Source organism: Siphateles boraxobius, unplaced genomic scaffold (genome assembly GCF_051911475.1).
Source record: "Siphateles boraxobius isolate OS27281-9 unplaced genomic scaffold, OSU_SipBor_1 37, whole genome shotgun sequence".
In the NCBI taxonomy this organism is placed as follows: domain Eukaryota; kingdom Metazoa; phylum Chordata; class Actinopteri; order Cypriniformes; family Leuciscidae; genus Siphateles; species Siphateles boraxobius.
Window position 1 is genome coordinate 4,737,382 of NW_027508997.1, and position 23,646 is coordinate 4,761,027.

At 37.0% G+C, this 23,646-nt stretch overlaps 1 protein-coding gene across 2 annotated transcripts in view; it reads right to left on the minus strand.

Moving 5' to 3' along the window:
- The window catches only part of lzts2a (leucine zipper, putative tumor suppressor 2a), a 75,085-nt gene that overhangs the window by 40,162 nt on the left and 11,277 nt on the right, over positions 1–23,646 (minus strand). Inside the window, exon 2 of one of the 2 annotated variants that reach the window (XM_077197191.1) lies at positions 2,409–2,493. The exons of the other annotated variant lie outside the window; for it this stretch is intronic. The gene's annotated coding sequence lies outside the window, so the exon portion shown is untranslated. The remainder of the gene's footprint in view (positions 1–2,408; positions 2,494–23,646) is intronic. 2 annotated transcript variants of the gene reach the window in all.

Here is a 23,646-nt window from a genome sequence, read left to right on the forward strand (position 1 = left end):
TTTCCAATGAAATATTAAGCAGCACAACTGTGTTCAACATTGATAATAATAAGAAATGTTTCTTGAGCACCATATCAGCATGTTAGATTTAGAATGATTTCTAATGGATCATGTGACACTGAAGACTGGAGTGATGGCAGATGAATATTCAGATTTGCAATCAAAGGAATAAATTACATTTGGAAATATAATAAAATAGAAAACAGTTATTATAAATTGTAGTAATATTTCACAATATTACTGTTTTTACTGTATTTTCAAAAACATTTAAATATCTTACTGACAGTGACATGGAAATTAGGTCATAATTTTTTCATCGTTAGAATCAATCACCTCGATGCCAATAAGAAACCCTTCTAGTATCTCTGGATATTATCCTTACAAAAGTCTGTTCAGTAACTAGGCCTCAGATGCCATTTCCACCACAGAGAGGAAGAGATAGAGCAGGGCTCGATCTCCTGAAGGAAACAGACAGCTGCTAAGATGAGTGTGAGCAAAGACTGAGAGCTGCAGGGTCAGAGCAGCTGCTAGACCACACACACACACACAAAACAAAGTCTTGAAGAACTGCCAGTCATGTGCTCTAGCTCTAACTGCAAACTAACCAGATGAGTCAGGCCAAAGGGGCCAAATCTGCAATCAAATGAACAGCATGCTCCAGTAAAATAAACGCAAAGGAACCAAAGATGTTGTTGTCTAGTAAGTAAGGGGAAATCAGATTTGAACCATTTTAACCAACACTACCATGATACCATGTCAAAAACATGGTATTACCATGTTTAAAAAACATGAAAACATAAAAGCATTTTTGTTAATCTGTTCATTACATCGGTAATCAGTTTTTCCTCCATGAAAACAATAAATCTCATCCTAATAATTCCTTGCCCTCTGACCTTGACTCAAGTCGGCCAGTATCCATTCCACTGTCACACTCCGCATTGGTCATCCATCAAGAACCTGACCCCCTTACAAAATACACTTCAAAGTGCTGGATGGAACCTTTATTGAAATTTCCCTGTGGGGTAAAAAACTCCGCCAGACACATATTCACACCATTGATCAATGTCCAGACTCCCGTAGATGCGATAATCAGCTGTGACAGCGAGGAAATGCTTGTTCCCACTGAGTACAACTCTGCTGATGCTTGTAAAATTTTCACCAACACAATTTTTTGCAGTTTTTATTATGTTTATCTTAGATGCTTTCACCAGATTTAAAGTAGTCACTCATTTTTTTTCTTCATATTGCAGATTTCCTGTTTCCTAACCAGGGGTCACCTAACAAGATTCCAACAAGCAGCAATTTTTCTATACACACTGAAAAGCTGTGTGACAAGATCCATCCGTCACAAAACACTAGTGAAGAGAGTGTTCGAAACACAAAGCTTTGACACTTTTACAGATCACTTGTTTCGAATCAGTGATTTTAACTGACAAAGTCATGTGATTTCAGCAAACAAGGCTTCCTTACATACAGTGTATGTATGTATATATATATATATATATATATATATATATACATACATATTCCTAAATATCTAATGGATTTACTAACAACACTTGTTTTCAAAGAATGTGTCATTGAACATGTTTTTGCAGTGTTCTCATTGTATTTATATGGCTTTAAATCACTCCCATCACTCTAAATCACAGCTCAGGCTTAATAGACTGTAGAGACCATTTTGCTGGCAACAGTTTGTGGACAAGTTGTCTTTTGCGCGCTTTTTCTACTCACCCTATGATGCCACATGACTTGAAAAAAAATGTATATTGTGACAATTAATTAAGAATTCCTTCCCACGAGGAACGAGGAAACAAACTGTAGGCGACTAATTCGCCAGATTGTACTAATTCGTTCCTGAGTTAAATCGTGGCCATAACTTGACTAAAACGAAGGAACAAATTGTGGGCTAAATTTTACTAATTCATTCCCTTGTTTTAACATGGCCACAATTTAACCAAAAGGAGGGAACAAACTAAGAAACGAATTAACACGAGTAGTATTTGATATACATGAGGAGAGGTACTCCATTCCAATGAGATTTCTGTGTGGGCAGGGCTACCTATGACTAGTGTCACCTAATTAATATTCATGAGCAAGGCAGATCAGATTTACAATGCATTCCTTTCACTTTTCAGATCCTTCAACCTTGAATTAAGAAAACCTGAGTGCATTTTCATCATGCTTTACAGATCATTAGCTTTTAGTGTCTTTAATTAACTGAGCCTAATTAAAACTAACACAGTGAGGGGTAAAAGTTATGATACTAATTGCAGAGTCCATTAAAGCCTGCTTGTTCTGAATGCCTAGGCTAAATGAATGATGTAAATCAAATGTGTGTCATGTCTGTTTCTCCAGTACTGACAGGGAGGATAGAGAGACGTACAGGGACTCATCACATGTCTTACCGTGCACAGAGGCCGCTGATGGAGACTTTACACATGCCCAGAGTCCCAACGCAGCGTCCACCTCCACTCACACACACACAAACACCTGCAGGGATAGCCACACATACTGGGGTTAGGTGAAATACAGAAACATGAAAAACAGAGGAAAGCTGAGGAAAAATTCACAATTACTATTAAACAAAGTTCCATACGTCTATTAAAACAATAAGAAATTAGAGAATGCCCAGAGAGCCTCTACCATCTCTACAGTCAAGTTGAGATGGTATGCATCAAGAGTTCAAGTATGCATACTGTACGTCACACACCTGCTACTGAGTATTAGTTGCAGGGTGTAAAGGTGAAAAGCCTGTTATTATGTTACCATGATAAGGTCATGGCTTTCTTTCTCTTTGGCCCATCAGTGAGTTCACATGGGTCTCGATGGACATAGAGCCAGGAGAGATCATATTTTGCCAGGTACATTATAATCTGTGAAAGTTTTCTACTCAGCACATGTTATTTCTGAGACGAGTGGAAGAGCACACTGCCCCCCACTGGATACCAACCAACATCACCTCTGTGTGAGAAACCATAAAAAACAACTAAAAACTTAACAGCCATTTTGACTCAGTACTTTTTAGATATCCTGTATTTGGAAGTAAATTAATAAACTAGTTTCATTGTCTGCGTGTATCAAATGTGAATGTACATATTCTTACGTTTCCACTCTGCCATGTTCAGAAGTGCATGAATGAAACACAAAGTTGAATGTAACCTTTTTAAAGTGAGCAAAATCTGCAGGGACTTTCCTCTCTCCATACCCTTATATTCTTAGTCAGGAATGCTAGTTACTATTTAATCTGCATTTAATAAAACCAGTGAAGAATGAAGAGGAGATTCGAGAGGAATGTGTCTGTGGTTATCTCTTCTCTTCAGTTATCAGTCTCATCTAGTGTGTGCTACCACTTCTAAATTGGGTCACATCTACACACACACACACACACACACACACACACACACACACACACACACACACACACACACACACACACACACACACACACACACACACACACACACACACACACACACACACACACACACACACACACACACACGCCTGATCCTGTCTGCTTCACAGAAAGGGGGAGCGACTGGGAAAATAAAGGGGGTGAATGGAGGTCTACGACAGTTAAGCATAACACACAAAACCCTAGTGTTCTGGAAAATCTTTCTGAGCTACATGTTTTTACTACAAGTTAGTAATAAAAGTTGTAGCAAAATGAAGTTATAGAAGAGGGCAATATCTTCTAAGAAATGCATGAAACAACTGTGGAATTCCGTGTCACTAAATAAAAAAAGATATAAAAAAAAAACTAAAAGATTTTTTAATTTCTCTAATGCTTATTGAGGCCGCATTTAATATATAGTTAAAATGTAATTTATTCTCGTGGTGCAAAGCTGAATTGTCAGCATCATTACTCTAGTATTCAGTTGATTTACTGCTCAAGAAACATTTCTAATTATTAATAATGTTGAAACAGTTAATATTTTTGTGGGGAAAGTGATGCATTTTTTTCAGGATTCTTTGAAAGTCCAAAGAAGAAGAAAAAAAAACACCCCAAACTTTTGAACAGTATAGTGCATTCCTATAATTTATATAATTACCTTAAAAACATTCATGAATATAGCAACATTTACCTAAATATTGTTTTGTTAAACAGAAGACCAACGCAAACCCCTTCTATGAGAGACAGAAAAGTTCAGGAGAGTCTGCATGATTATTTGTGTGTGCAACACAATGAGATTTTTGAAAACTACTGTCATGCTAATGAAAATTTAATAGCGCCATTGCTTTTATTTAGTTACTCCCAAACACTGTACAACACACTCCTATGTACAATGGATTAATAATAAGTTTTATTCTGACTCATATGCTCCTCCTCTCCCTTATCGGCCACACAGAAACATAAAAACGTTGTGCAGTAATTAATCACTGAGCCACTGTCTGCAAACTAATACAATATGGCCCATTGATTTTGCCATGACCTCAACTGGCCTGTCGGAGATAAAGGTAAGCCTGTTAATTGGCACAGCTCTTTGGTTTCAAGTTGCTGTACTACCATTCAAGATGATATAGCTTTCATTTCCGTCTGAAAAACAGGCTCTAGTTCTTGACAATAAAAGTGCTGATTACTTTCAGAAGTCAATTACATCTGATACAAGATACAGAGGATCAGACAGCAGAACATCTGCTTGACTGGAGATAGTTTAAGAGGTCAGACTCATCAGAGCTGTGGTGCGACTGTCACAATGTGTCATGATGCTCATCCCTTGCGAAAAAAAGTGTGCTTGATTATAGTGAATGTGCACTTTTAGTGTACTTCAAATATTCAAAAAAGCTGTAATTGTAGATAATACATGAAATGAAATGTAATGAAATGAAAGGCTACTACTTAAAAGAAGATAAAAAGACTGTTAAAGGAACAGTCCTTAAACTACGCTTTCTTTATGTCTTTTATGCTGACCTCTAAATTACTTGAGTACTTTAATTACTAAAGTTCTCTGTACTATAATATTAACTGTAGTGTTATTCGTTATTACATTTAAAATTTATATTTTAAATGTACTAAAAGTGCCAATTCATCATTACAAAAGTATAAAGTATATTTTAGCTGACCATAAATGCTTGTCAGTACATTCAGCAATTAATTCATTATTAAATTACATATAAAAATGTACTCTATGAAATTTGGAATATTATTAACTAGAAATCTTGGCTTCTGCACTAGTTCTTGCACATTAAGATGCAGATCTCCATTTTCCTTTGTACTGAATATTAAGTGTTCTACTTCCTGCTTTATGCAAATACTGTTAACGAATTGTGCTAGAGCAGATGGTACAGTACAAAGGGCATTTGACCTTTTTGGAGCTTGAGAGCTACTGGTCACCATCCACTTTCATTATATGTAAAAGTAGATATTTTGCTACTGTAGAGAATTTTTGAGTTTTATGCTAATAAAAAAAATGTTTCACTATGAGGTTTAGTAAATGATGACAATTTTTATTTGTAGGCAAACTATCCAGTAAAGACATTTACTATTAACCTTACACTGTCTACTTGTTCTGCACAGTACTGTTAGCTGAGGTAAATGTGTATCTGACCCATTCTGGGCTCAGCGAGAAAAAGTGAGAGCCTGCAGGCTGACAGATGGCGAGGGCCAAGCGTCAGGGACTCCATCAATCCACCTCTCTCCTCCACCTCCTCTCTGACCCCATCATCCCTCCTTCCAGACGGGAACGCAGCTCAATGTCTCTCATCATTTTCTCATCCCTGAGAACCATACGTATGGATACACAGCAGGACAATACAACGCCAGAACACAGACGCTGATGACTCCCTCTGAACCCACACATGGAGCGAAGCGGCCTAAGGTCACAGACTGGCCTTAATTACTGTGAGGAATTTGAACTTCAATGAGTCCAGACTGCTACTAGTCATAACTTTCAATTTTATGACTTTAGTTATAGGATATGAAAAGAGGGAAAACCGATATATAGAGTATAGAAAAAAATGATTATACAGGGAGGTATTAATAACTTTTGAGAACCATGAGGTGGCCATGAGATCATTTTGTTGAGGTAACAACATCCTTATGTCATTGTGTCAGATAATGCACAAAGTTCATTAGGTAACGAGAAATATAAAACGAATGGTAAAATAAACATATAACAATAAATATAAAATGTACAAATATTAAACAATCAGTGAATGGCTTTAAAAGACTTTTGATATTTTTTTTGTATATAATCTTTTAACATACAGTATAGGGCTACTAATAAAAAACTAAGTAAACTGAACATGAACCTTTTTACTGTGACATTTCATGAAATAGTAATGCTCATTGTATAACTACTCATTTGGAAAAGAATGCAAAACAAGCATTTTTACTAGGGTTTTTAGACTTTAGGACGGCAACTGTATATGTGATGCTATAAGGAATGTGGGTGCTAAAAGTCTAGAACCCGTTTCAGGTATTAGGAAAAACTTGACTGGATTTGTGCTGTTATTTATTTCTGTCATGGAGAATCGGATTACAGTCGAGCTCGCTCTGCTTCTGAGCTTTGGGATGGCATTAGCGTTTTAATTTTACTAACGTCTAAAAAAAAAAAAAAAGAAACAACTGAGCCACATTTGCTGACCTCTGACTGCAGCCTTGTGATTTGGTTCACAGACAGGGCACTCTCATGGGCTTAAAAGAGCCTGAACTCATAATTCATCCGCTTTGCTCCCTGTCTGCATCGTCCTATATTCTCTAATCAAGATCTCATCTCAAAGCCCTTTCATAAGAACCCCCGTTTTGGTCATTCCTTTACATGACAATGGCGTTTTGGGGGCCTGAAAACGAAACTTTTGATAACGAGTATTACAACGTTTTGAAAACGAAACTGTTATTGTCTCCGTGTAAACTACAAAAACACGGATTTGTGAAAACAGTCATGATGTCATGCACACGCATATTACGTGTTCAGTCTATTATAGGAGCGTAGTGTATCTTTAGAAAGTGACATCGCTAACTACTGGCCTGGCATCATAATACAGCGTTTTAGGTTGTTTTTTTCGGATCCGTGGTGTAACCCCAGAGTGCAGTCTGGACGAGTGGGGCGGGGCGACACATTAAGGCGGGGCGACACGTGTCGCTCTGCCCACACCCGATTTTATTGGTTTATAATACAGCAATCTTACTACAGAAATATTAAGTGATACCCATGGCGATTTCAGTTACGATCAATTGGATAAAGTTTCGATGAATTTACACGAATCAAGTTAGATTAATTTACTGTCAAAATGTATTCGTAAAGCGCTCATTTCACATCGTTTCAAAGCAGCTTTACAAAGAGTCATATAAGCTTTCATATTGAGCAGTTTTAGGGCTGGGCGATATCACAAAATATGTTGCTGATATAAAATATACACTGTTTGATATTTAGCCTAGCTATATCATATTTAATAATTTACCCTGATAAGTTAGTGTCACTTTTAGTGGGCAATGAACATGACTGCATGAAATTACTGGCATTGCAAAGCAGAGATATTTTATAGGCTGATATAGACAATATTTTCCACATGTCATTCAGGGCTCCATAATTTTGTCATTCATTTATGCTTCTTCATTTTTCCATTAGGGTCAGGGAATAAACACAAAACTCGGGATTTTACACAAATGATGATAATTCACTGTATTTTAATGTCACGGTGACAAGTAAAACAATAATAGGCTACCAAACAGCCTACAAGACCTGGCCATTGGGTTTTGTGTGTACAATGGGAATAAAAACCTTGCAGTGCTGAAAAGTGAAAAAAAATATTTCATTATTTTTTACTAAAACAGATGTTATTATGTCGATCTATAGCAAATATTATTCTTTTTGTGCTCAAGAGTGTATTTAAGCAATAGATGTTCATATCACTTCTCTGCTGGGTATTTTATGAATTTTATTAGATTATAATTGCACAGATTAACAGCAGTGATTTTTTTATAGTTATGCAGCTAGCCTAGGCCTATATGTGAGTGTTAATATTTGAAACTATTTTTATCCCGTACATACGCAGATTAAAACATGAACGCTATGCGGGGGTGGATAAATAAATAACTGGATTTTTAATAGCCTACCTGATGTCACAGTCACAGAGTCGTTAACCGGTGCAAGACGTTGTTAACCGTTTGACACTTATTAGAAAACTGGAATCTTTAAAAACTAGAACATAGGGCTTTACAAAACTAATATGTAGGCCCTCATATTTTATTATAGTAAACAACAAGGAAACATGAGTTTGCCATTTAACATTTTATTTGCACTTTGTACCAAATAATGCAACCATTGGACAACAAATCTAGTTTAAAAAAAAATCAACAACAAAAAACGGTTGTGCTTTAGAATTTAAAATCAGCTGCTTGCGTTCGGGCAATGTCTTACTTTAATACAGTGAACTGTCATAATTTGTGTAAAATCCCGTGTTTGTTCTGGTGAAATTTGAAGAAGCCAAGTGAATGAAAGCTCTATTAGCCTGAAGTACGCTGAGGTGCTCACCAAGCGTTCATTTTTAAACAATAATTTCATCTATTCTGTGTCTTAAGTACAATAAAACATTAGCCAATATATCTGTCTTAAAATTACCATGGTAAACCGATAAGATATGATTAAAGTTAGTATTTAACATTTCTTTAATACGGCCAAATCATTCACAAAAACGTACATAAAGGAATGCGCATGCTCAGACCTGAATTGTCTACAAGCAATGAGATTGCTGTATTATAAACCAATTAAATTGGGAGTGGGCGGAGCAACATGTGTCACCCCACGCAAATGTGTCCCCCCGCTCCATCGTCCAGACTGCACTCTGGGGTACTACGATCCGTGTGAATGGGGAACAACATTCTTAGTCCAGGCAAAGTAACTCATTTTTGGAGCCAAAAATTGAACTAATTGTAAAATAATTTTTTTCAGCATAGATCATTTCTATAAGGTGTCCAGAACAACATACTAAAAGTCCTGAGAAATCCTAGTTGAGGAAATATGTTAAATTCTCATCAATCCGAGATGTGTACCAGTAAGGCCAGACAACAATACACCCCAATGGGGCTATTGTTTTCCTTTACTCCTATCAAAACAAAACTTTATACAATGAAAGTATCCATGAAAAGTAAAAAAAATTGTATTACAAGTTTCTTTGAAAATGAATTTTAATATGCAAATGAGCTACACTAAGAGATAGAGACACTTTCCAGACATTACAGCTCTTTAAAATAATTTTGCCAGACACCAAAACTGCTTTTCTTTTAGTGAGCAAGTATTTCAGACCACACTAACCCCACACATCAGACTTCCACCGTTTGTAAAGTAGCTCTGCAGTATCTCGTCTGTGCTCGAAAAACGCGAAGGAAAAAAAAAATCAGTTTTTAGTACATCGTTGTCGCGCCAAAGAAAGAAAGAAAGATTTAAAGAAACAAAAACTTCTGGCCAGTATTGCAAATGTTACACTAAAAGAGCACAGGCCAAACTAATTGAGAATGAAATTTGTCATATATTTTGACTATATGTTGTATTATTTTATTGATGCCGTTTTAAAGGGGGGGGGGGGGGGGGGGGGATTACACCTTTAATTGTTTTATACAAAAATACCACACACCTAGAAACACACAGAGACACATTCATAAGCTTACATTTCTTAACTGAAACTCTGGATTATGGCCACGGCAAGCTGTACTCTTTTTAGAGACTCTTTAGATTGTCAGTGTCAGTAACCAAACCCCCCTCTGCAGTTGATGAATGTTGTTAATCTCCATGACTGTCATTAGGCGGGTGTAATGGGTCTAACAGCAGTGCAGTGATGTCAAAGTCACACAGCGTCTTCAATCATCTCAGAGACAACTCAAGGACACGAGAGCTCAGCTCTGATGTGAGTGATGCTCATCTGCAGCTTCTGCGTTTAAGACGCTTTCAAACCTCCAATATGACTCTCAATGTCAGGATCCTGAGTCCTGACAACTAAACATGGTTTTTCTCTCTGCTGTACACCTGCTGTTATACTTTAATTCCTAATGGACTGGATATAGTATTGTGACCATGGAGGCATCCACCAGCATAGCTCTCACTGTCCTTTCATATTCAACATCACCACTGCGGAGACACCTCACAAGACAACTGCGATTTAAGCATGAAGGACGCAGCCGCCTGAGAGAGAGTTACATAACAGGGTCTTATAACACCAATACCATCTCGGACCTGCTCGCTCCCTCATGACTATTTGTGGTCTCAAAACAACTAGAATAAAAATAATCGCAGTAATTCGTAATGCAATTCTAACCCTATATCCTGCTTGATAAGTGAAAGCAGTAAATCTCTTCATTTTCTGTCAGTGCTAGCATTGTTTTCCAGGAAAGTAAAAGCAGCTTTGTTGTTCTAATGCTCTGCTGACTGTCCTAGTTTCCACTATGTTCACTGTGCAGGTACACATACATTAAAGATGATTTGCTGCTTCAATTTATGACTTTTTCAGTTTAATTTGGTGGCAGACAACACTCAAGCTAGAACAACCCCAGAGAGGACACAGTTCAGGGTTCACCCCTGTGAGGGAAGAAGGAGTTTTCAGAGACTGTAAAAGGACGGTAGTACAAATCAAATATGTAACAGCAAGAAAAAACACTAAGGGATTATGTTTTATACATCCTGAAGTGCATCCTCATTTTCACAAGCAGCAAAAAGGCAAATACCCGCACAAGACAAAAGGACACAAGAGAACAGAAAGCATTAATATTATTGATTATAAAAAGTGTTGACAATATATTACATTGTCAAATATTATAATCATACCAAAGAGTAGAAAGAAAATATGCAAAATCATCAACATTTTAGTTACAAATCAAAGCATTTAGCCAGTATTATTTAAGTATCATTAAGTTAAAATTACAGTTTTAATTAATATTAATATTAATTCTTTATATTTTTCATTTTTTCAAGTTTTACTCATTTTTGTCATTTTATTAGTTTTTTTCATTATGTCAATATAGTTTTTATTATTGTTATTATTATGGTTATTTTTACTACATCAAGTTAAAATGCTTTTTATGTTTTATTTTAGTTCAGTTGGTTTATTTTATTTCACGTAACGAAAATGTTTTTATATTTTTAGTTAAATATAATAACCCTGGCTAAAACAAAGTAAGAATATAATTATTCAGAGAAGTACAAATTCCCACAAGTAGCATTTTTTACAATTACTCAGCACCTCTAAATCTCCCAACGGATTCAGATTCTGAAATAGAAGTAAAAATAGCAGTTCAGCCTCAGACCACCAGAGGGAACACAAGTTGGAATGAGAGACTATATATGTAGGTGCATCTCAGTACAGGCTGTTTTTATTAGTGGCAAAGTTGAATTGATAATAATAACTAGCTGCATCATACCATCATGTGACACAGGGCCAAACAACTCCATTGTAAAAAGGTTTCTATTGACAGCTTTATAGTTTTATAAAAACTAAAAACTTAAGTTTTATAACAATTGTGTGGAAAAACTGTGGAGGGTCTAGGAAGTTTTTTTTCTCTATGCTACTCCAGAAACTACTCGGTAAGCATTCTTGATGAGGCAGAAAGACTCAAAACTGCTTTTAAAAAAACTTCAAAAGAGAGGAGCATCTCATAGCGTCTCTGCCTGTCAGATAACCCTAGGATACATTTCTCACAAATTCCATCTTGCCTTTCCATTCTTACTCTCAAATTCCTTCTTTCTCTCAACTCATTTAGCAAAAAATCGAGGGAGTGAGCAAACAGGCCCAAACCCTTCACAGTTGCACAGATCTTTAATTTGATATTTGTGCAGCCATTTAGTTTGTTGGAACTGAAAGCTGGAATAAAATGTGTTGTCGGTCGCACAGAAACAAATGGGGACCGATGAAGACAGCCTGCAGTACATGTAGGTCTGCACGATATATTGTTTTAACATCAATATCGCGATGTGCGCATCCAGGATAGGCACAAGTATAGGGATCGTAGTTGATCGGTTCCGGTTCAGAACGCATGTGATTGGTGGATTAATTGCAAAGTTTAACCATCATTGAGTGAAAGTTTATCATTTGCATGTGTTTTTAAGTCCTGTCAGTTTAAACATCAAGCACAAGAACACTGTAAATCACGGGCTGTTTTCTGTGCGCGCACCAGAGGCGAGCTCACAGCACGAGATTTAGGCCTCTTTCTCTTCTTTTGAGCTTGAACAGAGACGTGCACAGTCGGTTGTGTTGTAAACAACTGAGAAAGAAAACGGATGCGTATCATATATTGGATCCGTGCATTCATCTTAAAGTGACAGCAGCCTAATATACTTACAGCTGTGTATCTCCAATGTCAATCAAACAACAAAAGAGAAAATCACTTTAACAAAGATAAATTATAGTAATTAATTATATTTAATTTATACAGTGAATACTATGCAGTGTTATTTTACATTGGATTATTCAATGTCTGTACCTGAACACAGTTAGATTCACCTGAAAAACAAAGCACTACTTATTTTATTTTTGTCTTTGTTCTGTTGTATTATTCTACGCTTGTAATTTGTTTATTATTTTCTATGCACATGCACTCTCCTACAAAATCACCCCAATCATCCTAGAATGATTTATTCTTTAAAAATAGAGCTAATATCATCTGGTGACATTGTTTTCATATCACAATATTTATTGCAGAAAAACAAAATATTGCAATGTCAGTTTTTTCCAATATCATGCAGGCCTAACATATACTATGACAGTTCGCACAGTCTCTGTATGCAACGAATACCTGGATGGCTTTCTACATTTTGCCAAAATGTGCATTATACAACAGAACATCCTGCACAAAAAACTGTATCCCATAATGCAATGTGCTCAACATGACCTTATATTGCCAAATGTGACGCCTGAACCAGAAGTCATATTAGCCACACTTTTTGTGAATGAGCATCTCATTCTTGACCCATTATAACCGTTTAAAATGCCAAATTATTGGACTAGTACTCCCACAAAAATGCACTAAATGCTTTTTCAAAGTTGTAAATAAAACAAATATTATTGGAGTACACTTTCAAAGAAATTGCTATTTCAGTCTTTCTACTTTTAAAACTTCACATCTAATTCAATGTGTTACTTGCCATTTTTTGCAATTATGAAATGTACAAGTTTCTTTTTAGAAAAAAGTAAGTCCTATACTGTACCAAATTGTTTTTCACAAAGTTAAACTCTTTGGATTTTAAGTATTCAAACTCTATACTGTATATTCACAGTAATAGTATTCATATTCTCTTTCTGGATCACCCTTAGTTTCCATTAGAGCTGCACAATTCTGGGTAAACGGAGAATCACATAAAATAGGCATCCCTATTCTCCCACGATTCTGCATAGACTACAAATAAAAAAAACATTTAATTTACTAGAGGTTCTGACAAAATGTAAATTGCTGCATTCTTTATAAAAAAAAAATTTAATCCGATTTAAAAAAAAAAATCAGTTTGAATGAACGATTCACTGACTAACTTGTAAAGACTTCACTTGTTTCATTACTGGATGAATCAGTGTTTTTTAACGAATCTCTTTAATGATTCAATGACAAATACATTTTTAACAGTCGCTTGTCGCCACCTATTGGTGTAAAGATGTAATTGATATCATCTTTATTTGAAGCATCAATTTACTTTCAAAGGTGATTTACTCTATATTTTGATCGCTACCGTGGACAACGCATATCTGAATGTTCCTTATGATCGTACTTGTTAAAGGTTTAGTAGTCATAATCGAATTGTTGTCATTTAGGAACAAGATTGCGAGGGTGTTTGAACCGAGATGGCGATCTTTTTACGATTAATCGTGCAGCTCTGGTTTCCACTGAGATCACGCCAGAGAGGACATTGAGAGCAAGCATTAGCATTAGTCTTGACTTCTCATCTGGAGCAGAAAATTAGAAGTATTTGTCTAGGCACAAAGTGGAAGAACAGGCAGGATAGGACTGCTGAATTTAACTGGGCTCTCGGTTGCTTTGTACAGTGGGTTTGTTATTTTAGCTTTGCCTTCCAAAACTGACACAATCATAGCCTTGTATAATCAACTTTCACTTCAATGAATCTTCCAAGACTTCATAACCGCCCAACTGACTCAGTTCACAGAGTTAATGGACATTTGATTGGAGTGACCACAATTTGGCAGCTTTCACAGCCAAGTGTCTTATAATTGGGCATTTTATTGGAAATGCAGTTAGTCAGACCTCTCGCTTAGTGACCTTAGTGTTCGTTTAAATAACATATTCGATCCAAGTACCTCTTAGAGCCAAATAAGCATCACAACCTCCTACCAGAAAGCGAAACCACACCGCAGCCAAAACTGAAACAAGATTACAGAACATTACAAAGATTTTATCCCACAACTTCAAAGGGGTGGGAAATAAAAGCTTTTTAAAATAACTGTAAAAGCAATACATAACGCATAAACAAGTCTCTGTCGACAAAATCCTGAAAAATTACTCCCATTGGACCATGATGCAACATGTCCAATCATTCAGTCCATAAACACACACAAACTGCATGTTATTAACACTCAACAGATTTGAGGTAAACAAACAAACAAACAAACAAAATTTAAACAAAAGCATGCATTAGCTTTCATTAAAGGTGCAATGTGTAAAATTTTTGAGTATCTATTAACAGAAATGCAGTATGACATCCATAACTTTGTATTCAGTGGTGTATAAAGAACTTACTTAATAAACCGTAATGTTTTTATTACCTTAGTACATTTATATCTACATAACCGCGGGAATCCCCTTCTATGAAGGTCGAGATATTGTGACGTCATGTTTCTACCGTAGCCGAACGCGAACAAACAGCGTTACAGAGCGCGTTTCGTCACTACCTTGAAAGAGAAGCAGCAGAAAGCTAGAAGCTAGCCATAAACACCGTGAGTAGTGACTTTTCCCTTGTCAGTGGGGTAAAATATGTAGTTGGATTGTTTCATGTAACTTAGTTCTTCTCCCTCGCTGTGTTATGGCTTTGCTATGTGGGGATAAATGTGCTGGTTACGTTCGTGAGACAGCTGATTAGTACTCCTGTCATTGACCGTAAAACAGTAACGTTACAGAAATCACCAACCCGTCGATCGCGGTCGACAAGTCGATCTTGGAAGCATTTTAAGTCGATCGCGAAGAGTTTTCAAAATCAGAGCAAAAAAGCCAATTGGGTGTAGTAAGTGGTATCTAGGGGATGCGGAGTCGTGCGCGCTGTTACAATCAAGCCATTTTTGCCGCGCGCACCTTTGGGCTCATGCGGACACGTCGAGTTTAAACAAGGCTTTACGCTTTAACCAGCTCAGCCACAGTAACAGCTCATATTTAGCCAGCTAAACTTTTACTACCATGTTAGAAAAAATATATAGTTGCATAGTTTCATGTGGTTCTTCTCCCTCACTGTATTATGGGTTTGCTATGTGGGGGGAAATGTGCTGGTTACGTTTGTGAGACAATCAGCTGATTACTATTAATATATTATATATTAAGACCCTTGATCCTCACCTGACTATGGCTTTGTAAACTTTACCCATGGTGTGGTTTATAATGGTTGTGGTACAGAAACAGTGACAATGTTACACACTCTTGGCTTACTCTGGCTAGGCTATTCTCTGCTGTCTCAGACGACGATATGTTTGTCCCATGTCGACACCTTAGCTTCTTCGAAAGGGAGGGGTGAGCAGTGGGCTGAGCGCTCAGTGCAACTCGCAGCCGAACCGCTAGATGTCGCTAAAAATCACACACTGCACCTTTAAAATATATTAAAGCTGCAGTAGGGAGTTTTGAGAAAATGTTGACTTAGCCTGAAAATTTGAACAAGCACAACTTACAGGTCCAACCCCCTTGCTCTCTGCTGCGCTACAGCCCTCCCTCCACAGCTCCTCCCCCACAGCGGAGCCTGCCGTGAACACGCAGGCTAGTAAGCAGGACCACCGATGACGGCGGATTATAAACAGTTATGGAACATTCATGAATAGGCACGAAACATCAACAATATGCTTTACATTGACTATGGCCTGCCCATACTTTGACAACAAACTTTGTCCTCAAATCATTATGTATTTTGCAATACATGTAACTTTATAACGTTGCACTCTTTCTATAAATTATAAATAGCTAGTAAGATTACGTTAAAGGATTAGTTCACTTTTTAAAAAACTTTTGCTGATAATTTACTCACCCCCATGTCATCCAAGATGTCCATGTCTTTCTTTCTTCAGTCGAAAAGAAATTAAGGTTTTTGATGAAAACATTCCAGGCTTTTCTCCATATAATGGACTTCAATAGGACACAAACGTTTCAAGGACCAAATGACAGTTTCAGTGCAGCTTCAAAGGGCTTTAAACGACACCAGACGATGAATAAGGGTCTTATCTAGCGAAACGATCGGTCATTTCAAAAATAAATAAAAAACTTTAAGTTTTATAAGCAGAAATGCTCGCCTTGCTCTGTTCTGTGATGCGGGTTTGTGATCCTGTTCGAACTCGTTCATCAAAATGCACAAATCTTTTTTCGAGTCATTTCGTTCGTTGAATGAACGAAATGACTCGAAAAAAGATTTGTTCATTTGTCCAGTTCGAACAGGAGAGTCACGAACAACGGTACGCGCTCGCGCTGTGCAAGAGAGGGGTGATAAGCGCGTACACTAGCGTGATTGACACTGCGAAGACATTCCTCCTGGCTCTGATTGGTTGTTTCTGACTGGGAGCGGTGTATTTCTGCAAATGGCAAGAAGACCACAGGGAGGAGCCAGAGGAGCTTGATTTTTTCACAGATTATCTGTCTCATATTCTACTGTCAGGACAGTTTTAACAAATATTTGTTTACAAAAGTTACCTACTGCAGCTTTAAGTTTATTAACAAAAATATGCTGTGAATATTCAAAACAATGCATTTCTCTGAATATATTCTGAATAAATAAATAAAATTGTCTGGTGAATTGGCCCTTGTAAAAGTCGCTCAGATCTTTATTCCTGTATCCAACACGTTGAGTGGTACAAGAACTGATTATTTGGTTACCATCTAATCTACCCAGACATTGCAGATAAATGTGGAGCTATCTTGCACTTAAGGCATTTCCTTTCACTTTTTCGTTTTGTTTGCGGTGTGAAGGGGCCTTATTTGCCATGTTTTTGAGAACCTTTTGTCTTCCACATAAAAGAGGCATCTACACTTCCAGTGCACAGTGGCACAGAGGGTGACAGTACGTTTACCTACATGAAACCAGATGTTTGGAAAGGCAGACAGCAGAGGAATGCCGCTTTCAAAGGGCTCTTTCAGCGTATGTTCCCAGCCCTGACTAGACCGTTTCCTGTGCTGGAGTGTCAGGATGAGCACGCTCGCTCTCTCTCTCTCTCTCTCTCTATCCAGCCCCAAGGACAGAAAACAAACAAGGCCAATGAAGTCATCAGCCTGAGTGCCCTAAGGGAAGCCTTAGGCTTGTGTGTGTTTCCCTGACAGAGCAGGGCGGCAGGAAAGCATGCGTGGTTCTGTACGTGTGTTTTGAGAGAGTAGGCCACACAAGGGCCAAAGGTTAAAAAAGACTGCTCTAGTAAACATTAGAGGACAAGAGTCTGTGTGTCTCAACTACATGAATGTTGGAGCACCACTGATGAAACTTCAGAGATACAGCTCAGCTGAACGCAATCTCCCTCAGTGCATAATCTCTGTAACAGATGGGGAGCTGTGCGAGATCAAAGCTATGATGACATTGCTATGTTACTGCTGTCAGACTCAGGATTTGACATGTGTATAAACATGCAATGATGTGCAGCCATCCGAAATGCTCACAGATTCGAAGGTAACGGCTTCTTGACTTACATATGAGAAGAACAGCATATTACAATAGAAATTAAGCAAATACACAGGTGAAGCACACAAAATAAATCACTCTTTTGACCAAGTCTTTGTACTTACACCTATAGGTAAATCCTTTCAGAAAGCTTTAAATGTGGTGAGAAAGGGAAGACCTGGAGAAATAGATTTGCCAAAGAGCATTTATTACTATCTAATCCCTTTGGGACACTGGATCAGGATATGAAAGGTTGCACGATAAGGATTTGTTAACTCAGACAAGATAGATGGATTACACATGTGTGTTTAGTGTCATTTATAGAAGGATGAGTTGGTGATAGAGCTTTTGTTTCATGTTATCATCCACATTCATAACACAAGGAAGCTTAATGTATTAAATTAGGAAGTGTTTGTGTGTATTATAAAAAAAATACCCAACAATATACAGTGCAGACACACCTATCAAAACATTTTCTTATTCAGTATTTACTGTCTTGTTTTCCAGTAAAAATTCTTAAAACAAGACCAATCAACTTGAAAACAATCTTGTTATTGTTAACTTAAACTATTAAAACAGTTTTCATTCATTCAAATAAAGCTGAAATAAATTAAAATGAAATAAAACTTTAGATTAAAAACTTAAAAAAATAGAAAAGTTACTGTGGCAACTAACTGAAATAAAATAAGTTTAATCTGAAGTACTAAAATTACAAAAAATAAAATAAAAATAAAGCTAAATAATAAAAACATTCAAAACATCAATAAATACTATAATAGTATATAATGAATACTAAAATAACACCGAGTAGCAAAATATATATTAGGATCATGAGTTAATAAAAAATAAATAGAGTTTATTAAAAACATTTTTTTCCCTGTTTTAAATATAAGACTAACAAAAGTTACTTCTATTAAATTATTAAATTGTATTTATCATTATGCCATGTTCTTAAATTATATGGTTCATTATTACATGCTGAAAGTTTCCGAATACATTTTTGGATTCACTTTAAAACATTTTGTTATACATTACTATTATCCTGTCAGGGTTATGTTTAGTCTGGTCTATATTTCTGTAGGACTTAGAGTTGGTTTGTCACTAGCTATGTTTCCATCACCTTGTTTTTATACGTATTTTGAAGTATCACATCATAAACGAGTGACGGAAATGGCAAATTTCGGGGGAAAATCCCTTGTTCACAAAAAAGTTTTTACGCTCGCTTGAGATGGTTTTTGAAAGAGTTAATGCGAATAACGGGAGATGGAAACGCATTGCCAAATAAATTCTGACGTAGCGAACATTAAACCTACGTGACTAATCGGCTGTTTCCTCTGATAATGTTTTATTTACTGTTGGTTACCAATAACACCTTCATCTGCTCAAACAACTTGGTGGAAACACAAAATTTGCATTTGTTTTCTTTTTTTTGCGAACTTTGAAAAGATTCGCTTCACGTTTGGATGGAAACTTCTGTCATAGTTCATTGTGGAGTTTTTATAGGCCTACTGTTAGATGGCTTGCACTGTTTCTAGATTCAGTTTCCTTTATCTGTGTTCATTAAGCCCCTTTCACACAGAGATTCCGGAAAATACACGGATAAAGTGACCTGGAATTTGACCCGGGTTCGTTTGATTTTGGTTCAGTCACACTGCCAGTGATTTTCCGTAATCAGAGAGTGCGTACACACAACCCGTAAAAATCCCGTAAAAATCCCGTAAAAACACGACATCGATGTGACATGTAATGTCTCAGCAGCGTCTATAGTTTGCTTATGAGCTGCGATTTCTCTCTGGAGAAACCACGCTTGTGCATTTTTTTCTCTGATTCGATCATAAACTAGCGCATTACATACCGTTTCACTTGCCTGCTTTCACTTCCCTTTACCGTCATCATTACGACACGGCATTGATTACGGCTTTTGTTCACACAGCGCATGTTCCGGGACTGATCCCGGCAATGTTACTAGGTCCCCAACTGGGCATCAATCCTGGGTCGTGTTTGCGTTCACACAGAAGGCGTTCTGGCAATTTCCCGCCAATTTCCTGGGATCAATGCGATGTGTTAAAGGGGCTTTAGTTACCATGATTCATTAGTTACCATCCCTCATGTGTCACACCTGTGTTTAATTAGTAAGTTTTTGAATACAATACAGTTATTGTCTGTGTAAACTACAAAAATATGAATTGTGAAAAAGGTAACGTCATGCGTATTATGTGTTTAGTTTATAGGCGTGTATAGCGTTTCTTTACAAAGTGACATCGCCAACTACTGGCCTGGCAGCATAATACACCGTGTTCCAAATTATTATGCAAATTGGAATTAATTGTGAAATCTGGTACCTCTGGAGTCCCGCGAACCTCAAGGTGTAGGATCCTCCAGAGGTTTGCAGTTGTGCATAAACCTACTATTCGGCCACCCCTAACCAATACTCACAAGCAGAAACGGTTGCAGTGGTCCCAGAAATACATGAAGACTAATTTTCAAACAGTCTTGCTTACTGATGAGTGCCGTGCAACCCTGGATGGCCCAGATGGATGGAGTAGTGGATGGTTGGTAGATGGCCACCAAGTACCAATAAGGCTGCGACGCCAGCAAGGAGGTGGCGGAGTCATGTTTTGGGCCGGAATCATAGGGAGAGAGCTGGTAGGCCCCTTTAGGGTCCCTGAAGGCGTGAAAATGACCTCTGCAAAGTATATAGAGTTTCTGACTGACCACTTTTTCTTCCATGGTACAAAAAGAAGAACCGTGCCTTCCATAGCAAAATCATCTTCATGCATGACAATGCACCATCTCATGCTGCAAAGAATACCTGTGTGTCATTGGCTGCTATGGGCATAAAAGGAGAGAAACTCATGGTGTGGCCCCCATCCTCCCTTGACCTTAACCCTATTGAGAACCTTTGGAGCATCTTCAAGCAAAAGATCTATGAGGGTGGGAGGCAGTTCCCATCAAAACAGCAGCTCTGGGAGGCTATTCTGACATCCTGCAAATAAATTCAAGCAGAAACTGTCCACAAACTCACAAGTTCAATTGATGCAAGATTTTTGAAAGTGATATCAAAGAAGGGATCCTATGTTAACATGTAACTTGCCCTGTTAAGATGTGTTTGATTAAAATAGCTTTTGATTTCAGTAAATATGATCTCCTTATGCTGCCAATGCAACAAATGACCATTTTCAGTTTTTTACAACCTATAAAATGTTTTCAAACTCTGCTCTGTGCATAATATAATGGTACACTGCATTTTCAGTTTTTTATTTTTGAAAAAAATACTGTTTTCGTTGGGTGGTTTGTTCAAAGAAATTCGACTTATACCCTAAAAGTTAGTCACTTGGAAATTATACTGAGTGTCATTTGCATCGACTATTTAGGAAAATCAGTGTAAAATATAATTTGCATAATAATTTGGAATGCGGTGTACAGCGTTTTTAGTCGTTTTCGCGGATCCATGTGTCGTTTTGACGTTTTCGCCTGTGTGCGAAAATACGCAAAGAAAAAACTTTTCCGTGTTTATTGCATTGTTGTCGTGTAAACGTCCTGTGATCTTCTAGTGTTTTTTGTTTAAAATAATAGTGCTGCAAATAGATCCCCTTCTCATTTTTACCTGACCTTCAGCGACATTATCAAAAATCTCCATTATACATCCAAACAAAATAATGGTCAAAATTTTTTGATTGTAAAAATGCTGAATGTCTTATTGGGGGGGGAGTAGTTGTAGTACTCTGTGTGTGCGTGAGCTCGTGTCCATATGGAGATCTGATGGGGTCTGACAGGACGCAATGCTTCAGTGAGACAGACCGGCCAGCCCCACAGCAGGACACTCTATAAATACCCCACCACTCCCTCTTCTCTCCTCTCTCATTTAGCTCATCAAACATGAAAAGAAGGCAGATCCATTAATAAACAGAGGATTGTGCAAATTAAGCGTAAATAAACCTCAAAATCATTATTTAGAGATTCTGTTCCAGACGGCCATGCATGAGGAGAGGCTCTGGAGGGAGTTACAAAATCCTTTTGGCTATGTGGCACAAGAACAGAAGAAGCGGGCTTCACCATTAAAAGAGTCAGGACAGCTTCTATATCTAAAAGCTTATAGTTTATATCTCACAAATCTGACTTTTTTTTCCTCAGAACTGCAAGTTTAGATCTCGCAATTTTGACTTTTCTACTGGCAGTTACGAGTTTGTCTCTCGCAATTCTGACATCATAACCGTTTTTCACAGAATTGTGATACAAACTTGCAATTGCGTAAGATATTGTAAGATATAAACAAAAGTCTTAGAAAAAAAAGTCAGAATTGTAAGATAAACAAGATTCTGAGAAAAAAAGTCAGAATTGTAAGGATAAAAACTCGCAATTACCTTTTTTTATTTTTTTATTCTCTGGCGGAAACAATCTTCCATAGCTCTGACAAATATACAATGTGATGTTTTGACTGATACATTCTTATTTACCACATAAATCAAAGAATCAGAAATACACCTTACATAAGACTAAAATGCCAAGCAAATGAGCTGATCTCAGTACTGTGATATTGGGATCTATATTCTTTTTGTACTTGGGTTCAGTAGGGAAATGTTGAGTCACCAAATAAACCAAAGTCCTCTCAAATCAATACTGACACACAGCTTCAGTTTTCTGCACTAATCTGGCAGCAATTCACAAAGTGGCCTGTAGTGGCTGGTAAACATCAAGCACATTCTCACTGGCTGCTTTCCCAGCTGTGCTGTCCTGGTTTTGTTCACCTCTCCATGCTGCTGCCTCAATGACAAGAGATGTGATGCTCAATTAAACCTGACTCACTTTCTTACAATTCCCCACCGAGAGGCTCAGACAGGTTAAAGATCACACATTCAGGAGAGACTCCCGCTTTAGGCATAGGACCTACAGTAGATGAAGAGGAGGTCATACTCAAAGGTCAACCAATGTATCGCTTTGACTATCATTAGGTTCTGATCACTATTTTTCAATGAATGCTGATAATGTTTGCATGCAAAAAACAATTATCATCAAAAGCAGCTATTTAAAGTGATAATTCACCCAAACAATTTAAATTCTTCATTATTTACTGACCCTCATGTCATTCCAAGCCTGTCTTTGTCTTTGAAACAAACGAAGATTTGTTTTAATGAAACCTGAGATTTCTGTCCCTCCATTGAAAGTTCATACCACTAAAAATTGACACGTTGACAAGTTCATAAAGTCATTATAAAAGAAATCCACAAGAACCGAGTGGTGTAGTCCAAGTCTTCTGAACAGACATGATTAACGGATATGATATGATGAACAGATATCACCTTACCTTTTGTGGGGTTTTATTTATTTGGTGTCACTACCAAAATGAGAAAAAAGCCCTGCATTTATTTGCCCAATGTGATCATGACACTGATAAATTGTTGTAGTGCAAGAATAAAATGTGAGCTGACTGTTGAGAAAATTAAATGTCTCAAAATATTTATGTATGCAATCCATTTGTGCCTTTATGTTAAGCTATTCCTTTCTACAAGGAAAGTTCAAAAGTTGTTATGAACGTTCTATTCAAAGAATCTTGAAAAAAAAGTGCATTACAGTTTCCAAAAAAATTAAGCAGCATAACAGTATCCAACATTGATAATAATAATCATAATAATAATAGTTTCTTGAAAACTCCGTCTTGGCATCACAGGAATAAATTACTTTTTAAAATGTATGATAAATTACATAGAATAATTTAATGTGATATGACATTAAAAAAGTTATTTTAAGTTGTAATAATATTTCACAATATTATGTTTTTTTTAAATGTAGCTTCGGTGCGCATAAGAGTATGACATTTTTTAAATATGAAACCCCACTATTTATCATTATTGGTCGATGAATTATATATTACTACTAC